Raw genomic sequence first — 10486 nt, forward strand, 5'->3', positions numbered from 1 at the left:
AAGGCTGCGCTCACTTCCTAATGAAAGGGAGTGAGACGCAGCTGGGAAGGGAAAAGATTAGGGTTTGGGGATGATGAAAGGGCTTTCTACGGGCAAGGATGGCAAAGGGTGGCAGTGACGGAAAGTCAGGCAGATGGTCCTGTCCTGTCCTGTCCGTCCGTCTTTTTGTATCATGAATTGGAAAGACTGCAAGGGGGAGGGGAGGTGCTTGTGCCCAAAAGGAGGAGTTATTCAGATTCATTGCAGTGGGCGGCGGCTGCAAAAAGTACCATTCTCCTTGTTTTTGCTCTGCAAAACAGCCTTTTCAAGGGTTTGGCTTGGGTGACAAAATGTCTTCTGTAGGCGTGGGTTTGTCTCCCTCTCCCTAAGATGTGTCCGGTATAGGCCAGGGTGCCACTCAAGGCCGTAACCAATTCGGGTTATAGCTTCTCGGCCTTTTGGCTAAGATCAAGTGTAGTTTCGGAGGACGCTACCTTGGTCGGTACTGGAAGGTGCCTGGGATTGCACGTCTGCCGGCCTTGAGGGAGTGTGTGCGCCTTCTGGTGACACATAGCCCTCTTGTGCCTGGACGGTTCCCAGGCAACGGGAGGCGATCACCTTTGTTATTTTGAAGTCCTACTGATAAACAGAAAAAAAAAAAATTAAATCTGTTCTTATCAGTTTAATATCTGATACGTCCCCTCTCTAGGGACCATATATTAAATGGATTTTTAGAACAAGGAGATGGAAAAAATCTTGCTCTGTCCACTCCACGCATTGACCTGGTATTGCAGTACCTCCAGGACCGGTGCACCCCTTCTTAACCGAGTTTCCAAAAGCAGAACTCAATTCACCTGATTCAAATGAGCCTCATTAGTGAATTGAAAGAAAGCAAAAACTTTATATGCACCTCAATTTGGCCAATTCACTTTTCACACTTTCACCCTTTTTTTTATCTTTCACACCTTTTACTTGCTTTATTGATGCAAAAGCTGTGCCAAATAGCAAACTCATCTCCACTCAACTTGACCAACTCTGCTATGTCCCGTGCAGTATCTTATTCTCAGTCTTATCTAGATCATTTGCAATTGAATAGAATAGATCCCTTTTGGACACATTGGATTCAGCTGCTGCAGTGACTGCAGGTGTTAGAAGATGCAGACTTGGCATCAGGTGCTGTCTATCAGATTCCACTCCAATTAAAGCTTCCATTGTTTTTCGGTGTTTTCTTTGAGCAATGATGATGTCTTTAGTGATCTGTTGGCTCCCTCTCCTGGAGGAAGAGTTTGCTTGCTCTTGGACTTTCAAAAAGAGAGGTCATGATAGACATTTAGCTTCTGAGCCCAATTGGGGACAGTCATGGGTGATGAATGTTTTGCAACCTGCTGCGAAGCCTGATACCGCAATATAAGGAACGTCAAATACTAAGAATGGGCGGCCTATGAAAGAATTAGTACTTTCATTAAGCATACTTAAACGGCTAATTGGGAATAGACAAACTGTAAAAAGCCCTCTGAGAAAGCCCCTCTCTATCCTTTGTCAGTAAGCTTTTCTGTAGTCTGCCTGTTGATGTATTTTCCGTTTGAACAGTGCACAACATGAAGTGACGGAACACTGGCTTGTCACAATGTCCCCCGCTGACATCACAATAGCGCTGCTGCCTAGAAAGCCAGCTGCGCAGCAGAAGTTGCTCTTTGGGTGGGATGGTGGGCTAATGTATCTATTCCTGCTTGGTGAGAGTTTGACATGATCTAGAGCAACGAGTTCCAGCGGCTAGCGGTTGATTATTGGCTGTAATGGGGCTTTCTGGCTGGTGCTAGCCTTTCTTCTTAGCACACAGGAACCACAATCCCTACACCATGCTTCGATGGATTCTCTCATCCCAGCCCAGTAAAACTACATATTTCACACAGTTATAGGCAGCCCATGGGCATTCACCTGGATTAAAACCCATAACAGCTCATAGACCAAACAATCAATCTACCACTGGACCAAAGACAGGAAGCTAAATCCACTGCCTGCGGTAACTAACTTAATCCTATAGGCTACTCACACAACAAACCCAAGAGAAAGGAAAAAAACATGGCTTCGATTATCCATCCAATGAAAACGCATAACCATTGTGAGCCATTGGACAATGCAATTGCACACATGGTGACATGGTGCACGGCCCAATGAATCAAGTCTGTACTTCATATTCACGGTTTAAGCCCTTGGGTTTTAATGTGTCCAGAGTACATATCCAGAAAGATTCCCTTTTTTTGTGCTAAGCACAAGTCAACAATACATTGTAAGCAGATTCTATTACCAGTCCCACACCATTTTGTGACGCATAATCACACAGTGGCCCAATTAAGATTCCAAGTCATCGAACATGTCCCAGCCATACGCAGAGGAGGCAATAGAATTAGGAAGCTCAAAGAAAGGGAATCTTTCTGGATATATACTCTGGGCACGTTGGAACCCAAGGGCTTAAACCATGAATATGAAGAACCGACTTGATTCATTGGGCCGTGCACATTTTTTCTAACGCCCGGTTCTTTTTCGTGTTCACACTATATATGGTTCCACTATGTATGGAGTTCCATTCTTCCTTGTTTTTTATTTGTCATGTTTGTCATGTCTGATCAACTGGTTACATTATGTCTGATTACCTTGTCTAACAGTTTTTTCTCCCCTTTCTTTACCTTCCATGTTCCCATAGTCACGTGAAATATCCCTGTTGCACTTGATTACGGCTCACTATTCACTATAGGATGTCTTATATCTAACATCACACTCTCACCCATCAGCACTCTATAGGTTTGTATAAGGTATGCGCTTACACATCCGGTCCTCCATAGGTATTTCCACTTATGTAACACTATCCCTATGATCACTCATAACTCATACCCTTGTAGTCAATTACAGCCTCCTCTCTCCCCCCCTCCCCTTCTCCCTTTCCATCTATAATTTTGCCATATATACTAGCAAACACTCAGTGTACCTAGTGGCATCCTATTCGTGGCTATTGGACCTTGCTATAGTCCCACTAGTGCCAAGACATTTGCAGAGCGCATCTGCCTGCGTTGCACACTCCAACTAATTATAAGTAAGCCATTATACTAGCAAACACTCAGTGTACCTAGTGGCATCCTATACGTGGCTATTGGACCTTGCTATAGTCCCACTAGTGCCAAGACATTTGCAGAGCGCATCTGCCTGCGTTGCACACTCCAACTAATTATAAGTAAGCCATTATACTAGCAAACACTCAGTGTACCTAGTGGCATCCTATCTGTGGCTATTGGACTTTGCTATAGTCCCACTAGTGCCAAGACATTTGCAGAGCGCATCTGCCTGCGTTGCACACTCCAACTAATTATAAGTAAGCCATTATACTAGCAAACACTCAGTGTACCTAGTGGCATCCTATACGTGGCTATTGGACCTTGCTATAGTCCCACTAGTGCCAAGACATTTGCAGAGCGCATCTGCCTGCGTTGCACACTCCAACTAATTATAAGTAAGCCATTATACTAGCAAACACTCAGTGTACCTAGTGGCATCCTATACGTGGCTATTGGACCTTGCTATAGTCCCACTAGTGCCAAGACATTTACAGAGCGCATCTGCCTGCGTTGCACACTCCAACTAATTATAAGTAAGCCATTATACTAGCAAAAACTCAGTGTACCTAGTGGCATCCTATCTGTGGCTATTGGACTTTGCTATAGTCCCACTAGTGCAAAGACATTTGCAGAGCACGTCTGCCTGCATTGCACACTCCAACTTTTTTAAACTAAGCAATTTTACTAGCAAACACTCAGTGTACCTAGTGGCATCCTATACGTGGCTATTGGACTTTGCTATAGTCCCACTAGTGCCAAGACATTTGCAGAGCGCATCTGCCTGCGTTGCACACTCCAACTAATTTTAACTTAGCCATTATACTAGCAAACACTCAGTGTACCTAGTGGCATCCTATACGTGGCTATTGGACTTTGCTATAGTCCCACTAGTGCCAAGACATTTGCAGAGCGCATCTGCCTGCGTTGCACACTCCAACTAATTATAAGTAAGCCATTATACTAGCAAACACTCAGTGTACCTAGTGGCATCCTATACGTGGCTATTGGACCTTGCTATAGTCCCACTAGTGCCAAGACATTTGCAGAGCGCATCTGCCTGCGTTGCACACTCCAACTAATTATAAGTAAGCCATTATACTAGCAAACACTCAGTGTACCTAGTGGCATCCTATACGTGGCTATTGGACTTTGCTATAGTCCCACTAGTGCCAAGACATTTGCAGAGCGCATCTGCCTGCGTTGCACACTCCAACTAATTATAAGTAAGCCATTATACTAGCAAACACTCAGTGTACCTAGTGGCATCCTATACGTGGCTATTGGACCTTGCTAAAGTCCCACTAGTGCCAAGACATTTGCAGAGCGCATCTGCCTGCGTTGCACACTCCAACTAATTATAAGTAAGCCATTATACTAGCAAACACTCAGTGTACCTAGTGGCATCCTATCTGTGGCTATTGGACTTTGCTATAGTCCCACTAGTGCCAAGACATTTGCAGAGCGCATCTGCCTGCGTTGCACACTCCAACTAATTATAAATAAGCCATTATACTAGCAAACACTCAGTGTACCTAGTGGCATCCTATACGTGGCTATTGGACTTTGCTATAGTCCCACTAGTGCCAAGACATTTGCAGAGCGCATCTGCCTGCGTTGCACACTCCAACTAATTATAAGTAAGCCATTATACTAGCAAACACTCAGTGTACCTAGTGGCATCCTATACGTGGCTATTGGACTTTGCTATAGTCCCACTAGTGCCAAGACATTTGCAGAGCGCATCTGCCTGCGTTGCACACTCCAACTAATTTTAACTTAGCCATTATACTAGCAAACACTCAGTGTACCTAGTGGCATCCTATACGTGGCTATTGGACTTTGCTATAGTCCCACTAGTGCCAAGACATTTTCAGAGCGCATCTGCCTGCGTTGCACACTCCAACTAATTATAAATAAGCCATTATACTAGCAAACACTCAGTGTACCTAGTGGCATCCTATACGTGGCTATTGGACTTTGCTATAGTCCCACTAGTGCCAAGACATTTGCAGAGCGCATCTGCCTGCGTTGCACACTCCAACTAATTTTAACTTAGCCATTATACTAGCAAACACTCAGTGTACCTAGTGGCATCCTATACGTGGCTATTGGACTTTGCTATAGTCCCACTAGTGCCAAGACATTTGCAGAGCGCATCTGCCTGCGTTGCACACTCCAACTCATTATAACTAAGTTGCATTGTCAGGGATATTTATTCTTTATTATTCTGCTGTTAATAAAGCTAGACCACCACTGCAATCTTCACCACCTCTCAATTTTTACTACCACATTTTCAGTCCACAATCTTGTCGCAATCAACATGAGTGGCAAAATGACAGATGCTGGTGGAAAGGGGAAGAGGCGTGGTGGAAAAGGCAAAAAAGGTTTTGTCTGTGGGGAAAGTGGCAAAGCTCCATTATCATCTGCTGAAGATAGACCATCTACCAGAAAAAGTAAGATGTCTACTACTTACCGTGGACAATCCGATGTGCTCCCTTTTTTACGGACACGAACAACAGGAAGAAAGGTAGATGATGGGCAAAAAAGGAAAATGCTTGAATGGATCTCAAGTGGTCCAACAAGTGCCCTCTCAGCCACTTCAAGTACCGCATCCAAAAAACACCAGTCCTCTGAGTTGTCATCCCAATCACACTTGATTTCTCCCAGCTCTGAAGTCTCCATCAGCCCTGCACAGTATGGTGGAACTGAGATGGCTGAGTCTGCAGAGCTGTTCAGTCACACTATAGCCTGGGAATCAGAGGTCTGCTCCCAAGCTACAGTGAGTACAGAACAGGAAATGGTCTGCAGTGATGCCCAGAACCTTTGTGACTCTGATTCAGGCCGTGAGGACCAAGTTTCTGAGCATAATGTTGACCCTTTGTCACAAACTGTAACACCTGTGGTTATAGACAATGAGGAACATACTGATGAAGATGAGACGCAGATACCCGATTGGGATGACAACTTAAATATTCGGTCAGGGCAAGAAGAGGCTCGGTCTGAGGGGGAGGGGAGTGCAAACACAACAATTGATGATGAAGTTCTAGATTCCACCTACTGTCAACCCCCAGTCAGGCACTCGAGGAGGTCAACAGAGGCGGTGGAGGAGGATGCAACCGACGACGAAGTTACCTTGCGCCTTCCTGGACAGAGTCGGAGCACTGGTAGCACGTCTACAACTGCATCCTCAGCCACCACTCTGCCTATGAGCATTATTCGGGGTGGATCAACAGGTCGCATGGCCTCTAAGCCTTGCCTAGCCTGGTCCTTTTTTGACATAGAAAAAGATCGCCCAAATCATGTGATATGTAAAATTTGTCATGATTCTCTTAGTAGAGGTCAAAACCTCAGCAGTTTGACAACTTCTTCCATGAATCGTCACATGAATAAATATCATAGGTCCCGGTGGGAAGCTCACTGTGCTGCAATGCTGCAAGAGCGAACCATCCACCGCCCGCCCCTTCCAGTGCATCCGCGCGCTCTTCATCTTCTAGGACTGTGGGGACAGCTGTCACACCTGTTTTTCCACGCCAAACTTCCACCACTGTAACCGCAACAGGCAGTTTGCTTGTAAGGTCGTCAGTTGGTTTGGAAGGGGAAACAAGTGAGTGTGTACAGCTCTCTCAGACATCGATAGCACCAACGTTGGATGAAGGCAACATCATGTCTCCGCCTGCACTTTCCTCACAAACCTGCATTTTTCCAGGGACACCCTACTCAACACCGTCTACACACAGCAGCCAGATCTCTGTCCATCAGATGTGGTCAAATAAAAGGCCACTTCCTCCGACCCATGACAAAGCTAAGAGGTTGACTCTATCCCTCTGTAAGCTGTTGGCTACCGAAATGCTGCCTTTCCGCCTAGTGGACACACAGGATTTTAGAGACCTTATGTCTGTCGCTGTGCCCCAGTACCAGATGCCTAGTCGCCACTACTTCTCTAAGAAAGGTGTGCCCGCGCTACACCAGCATGTCGCACACAACATCACCGCTTCCTTGAGAAACTCTGTGTGTGAACGGGTGCATTTCACCACCGATACTTGGACCAGTAAGCATGGACAGGGACGTTACATGTCGCTAACTGGGCACTGGGTAACTATGGTGATAGATGGTGAAGGGTCTTCTGCACAAGTCTTGCCGTCCCCACGACTTGTGTGTCAATCCTCTGTCTGTCCAAGTTCCGCCACAGCTTCTGCATCCTCCACCTCATCTGGGTCCTCCACCTCCGCCCCAAGCCTGCCTGGTCAGGCCACCAGCATTCTCACTGCGCAGAAGGAATCACGCACGCCTCATTACTATGCTGGCAGCAGAGCGCAACGGCATCAGGCGGTCTTTAGCTTGACATGTCTTGGGAATAAGAGTCACACAGCTGAGGAGTTGTGGTCAGCTCTGCGGTCCGAGTTTAATAAATGGTTGTCTCCACTCAACCTGCAGCCTGGTAAGGCCGTGTGCGACAATGCTGCAAACCTGGGTGCGGCACTTCGCCTGGGCATTGTGACACACGTACCTTGTATGGCTCACGTGTTGAACCTTGTCGTCCAGCAATTTTTAACACACTATCCCGGCCTAGATGGCCTTCTGAACAGGGCACGAAAACTGTCAGCTCACTTCCGCCGTTCAAGCGCCGCAGCAGAGCGACTTGCATCGCTCCAGAAGTCTTTCGGCCTGCCGGTTCATCGCCTGAAATGCGATGTGGCGACACGCTGGAATTCAACTCTCCACATGTTACAGCGACTGTGGCAGCACCGCAGAGCCCTGGTGCAATACGTCATGACGTATAGCCTGGGCCAACGAGATGCAGAGGTGGGGCAGATCACCCTGATGGAGTGGTCTCAGATCAAGGACCTATGCACCCTTCTGCACAGTTTCGACATGGCGACGAATATGTTTAGCTCTGACAATGCCATTATCAGCATGACGATTCCAGTCATTTACATGCTGGAGCACACGCTAAACACTATTCGGAGTCAGGGGGTGGGACAACATGAAGGGGAGGAACTACAGGAGGATTCATATGCGCAAGGGACAACAACATCACCAAGGTCCAGACGTTCATCATCACCAACGCAGCAGGCATGGGACCATGGGGAACAGGGATCGACAAGGGCGCATAGTAGCAGGCGAAATGTTGAGCAAGGTGCAGGAGAACATGAAGAAATGGAGGACGAACTGTCCATGGACATGGAAGACTCAGCGGATGAGGGAGACCTTGGTCAAATTTCAGTTGAAAGAGGTTGGGGGGAGATGTCAGAGGAAGAAAGAACGGGTAGCACCTCTATGCCACAAACACAGCGTGGACTTGGTCCGCATGGCTGCGCAAGACACATGAGTGCCTTTTTGTTGCACTACCTCCAACATGACAGTCGTATTGTCAAAATTAGAAGTGATGATGACTACTGGATTGCCACACTATTAGATCCCCGGTACAAGTCCAAATTTTGTGACATAATTCCAGCCATAGAAAGGGACGCACGTATGCAGGAGTATCAGCAGAAGCTGTTACTCGATCTTAGCTCGGCTTTTCCACCAAACAACCGTGCAGGTGCAGGGAGGGAATCTCCCAGTTGTAACTTGACAAACATGGGACGGTCTCGTCATCTTCAACAGTCTACCCGTACCAGTAGGACCGTATCTGGTGCCGGTAACAGCAATTTTATGGAATCTTTTCATAATTTTTTTAGACCCTCTTTTGCAAGGCCACCAGAGACAACAAGTCTGACACATACTCAACGGCTGGAGAGGATGATACAGGAGTATCTCCAAATGAACATCGATGCCATGACTGTGCAACTGGAGCCTTGCTCCTTTTGGGCTTCAAACCTAGAAAAATGGCCAGAGCTCTCCAGTTACGCCTTGGAGATTTTGTCGTGTCCAGCTGCCAGCGTAGTCTCTGAACGTGTATTCAGTGCTGCTGGGTGTGTGCTGACAGATAAGCGCACGCGTCTGTCCAGTGACAATGTGGACAGACTGACGTTCATCAAAATGAACAAGTCATGGATCCAGAAGGAATTTACTACCCCTGTGTCATCCTGGGGAGAGTAAATGCTTGTTGATTTGGAATGTGCTTGATGCAAATCAAAACATCCTGTTTGCAACTAGGGCCCAAGTGCTGCCACTGATGGGGTGGGTGTCTGTGTGGCCCAATTTTTGGAAAAAAGGGAGACTCCGCTTGGAGTAACCCTTGCTTGCTGTGTTTTTAAAAGAAGCCAAGATGAACAGAGCTGGGATCAGGAAAGACTTTGCTACCTACCCCGGTGTCATCCTGGGGACGGTTAAGAATAGCGTATTTTTGAATGTGCTTGATGCAAATGTAGCTGTGAAGTGTACAACTGGGGCACAACTGCTGCCACTGAAGGGGTGGGTGTGTGTGGGGCCCAATTTTTGGAAAAAAGGGAGACTCCGCTTGGAGTAACCCTTGCTTGCTGTGTTTTTAAAAGAAGCCAAGATGAACAGAGCTGGGATCAGGAAAGACTTTGCTACCTACCCCGGTGTCATCCTGGGGACGGTTAATTATGGCGTATTTTTGAATGTGCTTGATGCAAATCAAAACATCCTGTTTGCAACTAGGGCCCAAGTGCTGCCACTGATGGGGTGGGTGTCTGTGTGGCCCAATTTTTGGAAAAAAGGGAGACTCCGCTTGGAGTAACCCTTGCTCGCTGTGTTTTTAAAAGAAGCCAAGATGAACAGAGCTGGGATCAGGAAAGACTTTGCTACCTACCCCGGTGTCATCCTGGGGACGGTTAATTATGGCGTATTTTTGAATGTGCTTGATGCAAATCAAAACATCCTGTTTGCAACTAGGGCCCAAGTGCTGCCACTGATGGGGTGGGTGTCTGTGTGGCCCAATTTTTGGAAAAAAGGGAGACTCCGCTTGGAGTAACCCTTGCTTGCTGTGTTTTTAAAAGAAGCCAAGATGAACAGAGCTGGGATCAGGAAAGACTTTGCTACCTACCCCGGTGTCATCCTGGGGACGGTTAAGAATAGCGTATTTTTGAATGTGCTTGATGCAAATGTAGCTGTGAAGTTTACAACTGGGGCACAACTGCTGCCACTGAAGGGGTGGGTGTGTGTGGGGCCCAATTTTTGGAAAAAAGGGAGACTCCGCTTGGAGTAACCCTTGCTTGCTGTGTTTTTAAAAGAAGCCAAGATGAACAGAGCTGGGATCAGGAAAGACTTTGCTACCTACCCCGGTGTCATCCTGGGGACGGTTAATTATGGCGTATTTTTGAATGTGCTTGATGCAAATCAAAACATCCTGTTTGCAACTAGGGCCCAAGTGCTGCCACTGATGGGGTGGGTGTCTGTGTGGCCCAATTTTTGGAAAAAAGGGAGACTCCGCTTGGAGTAACCCTTGCTTGCTGTGTTTTTAAAAGAAGCCAAGATGAACAGAGCTGGGA

At 46.9% G+C, this 10486-nt stretch overlaps 1 pseudogene; it reads left to right on the forward strand.

Moving 5' to 3' along the window:
• The first annotated feature begins 592 nt into the window (after positions 1 to 592).
• On the forward strand, positions 593 to 798 carry LOC142260593 (U2 spliceosomal RNA; annotated as a pseudogene).
• Positions 799 to 10486: the final 9688 nt, after the last annotated feature.

This window comes from Anomaloglossus baeobatrachus, unplaced genomic scaffold (genome assembly GCF_048569485.1).
Source record: "Anomaloglossus baeobatrachus isolate aAnoBae1 unplaced genomic scaffold, aAnoBae1.hap1 Scaffold_137, whole genome shotgun sequence".
In the NCBI taxonomy this organism is placed as follows: domain Eukaryota; kingdom Metazoa; phylum Chordata; class Amphibia; order Anura; family Aromobatidae; genus Anomaloglossus; species Anomaloglossus baeobatrachus.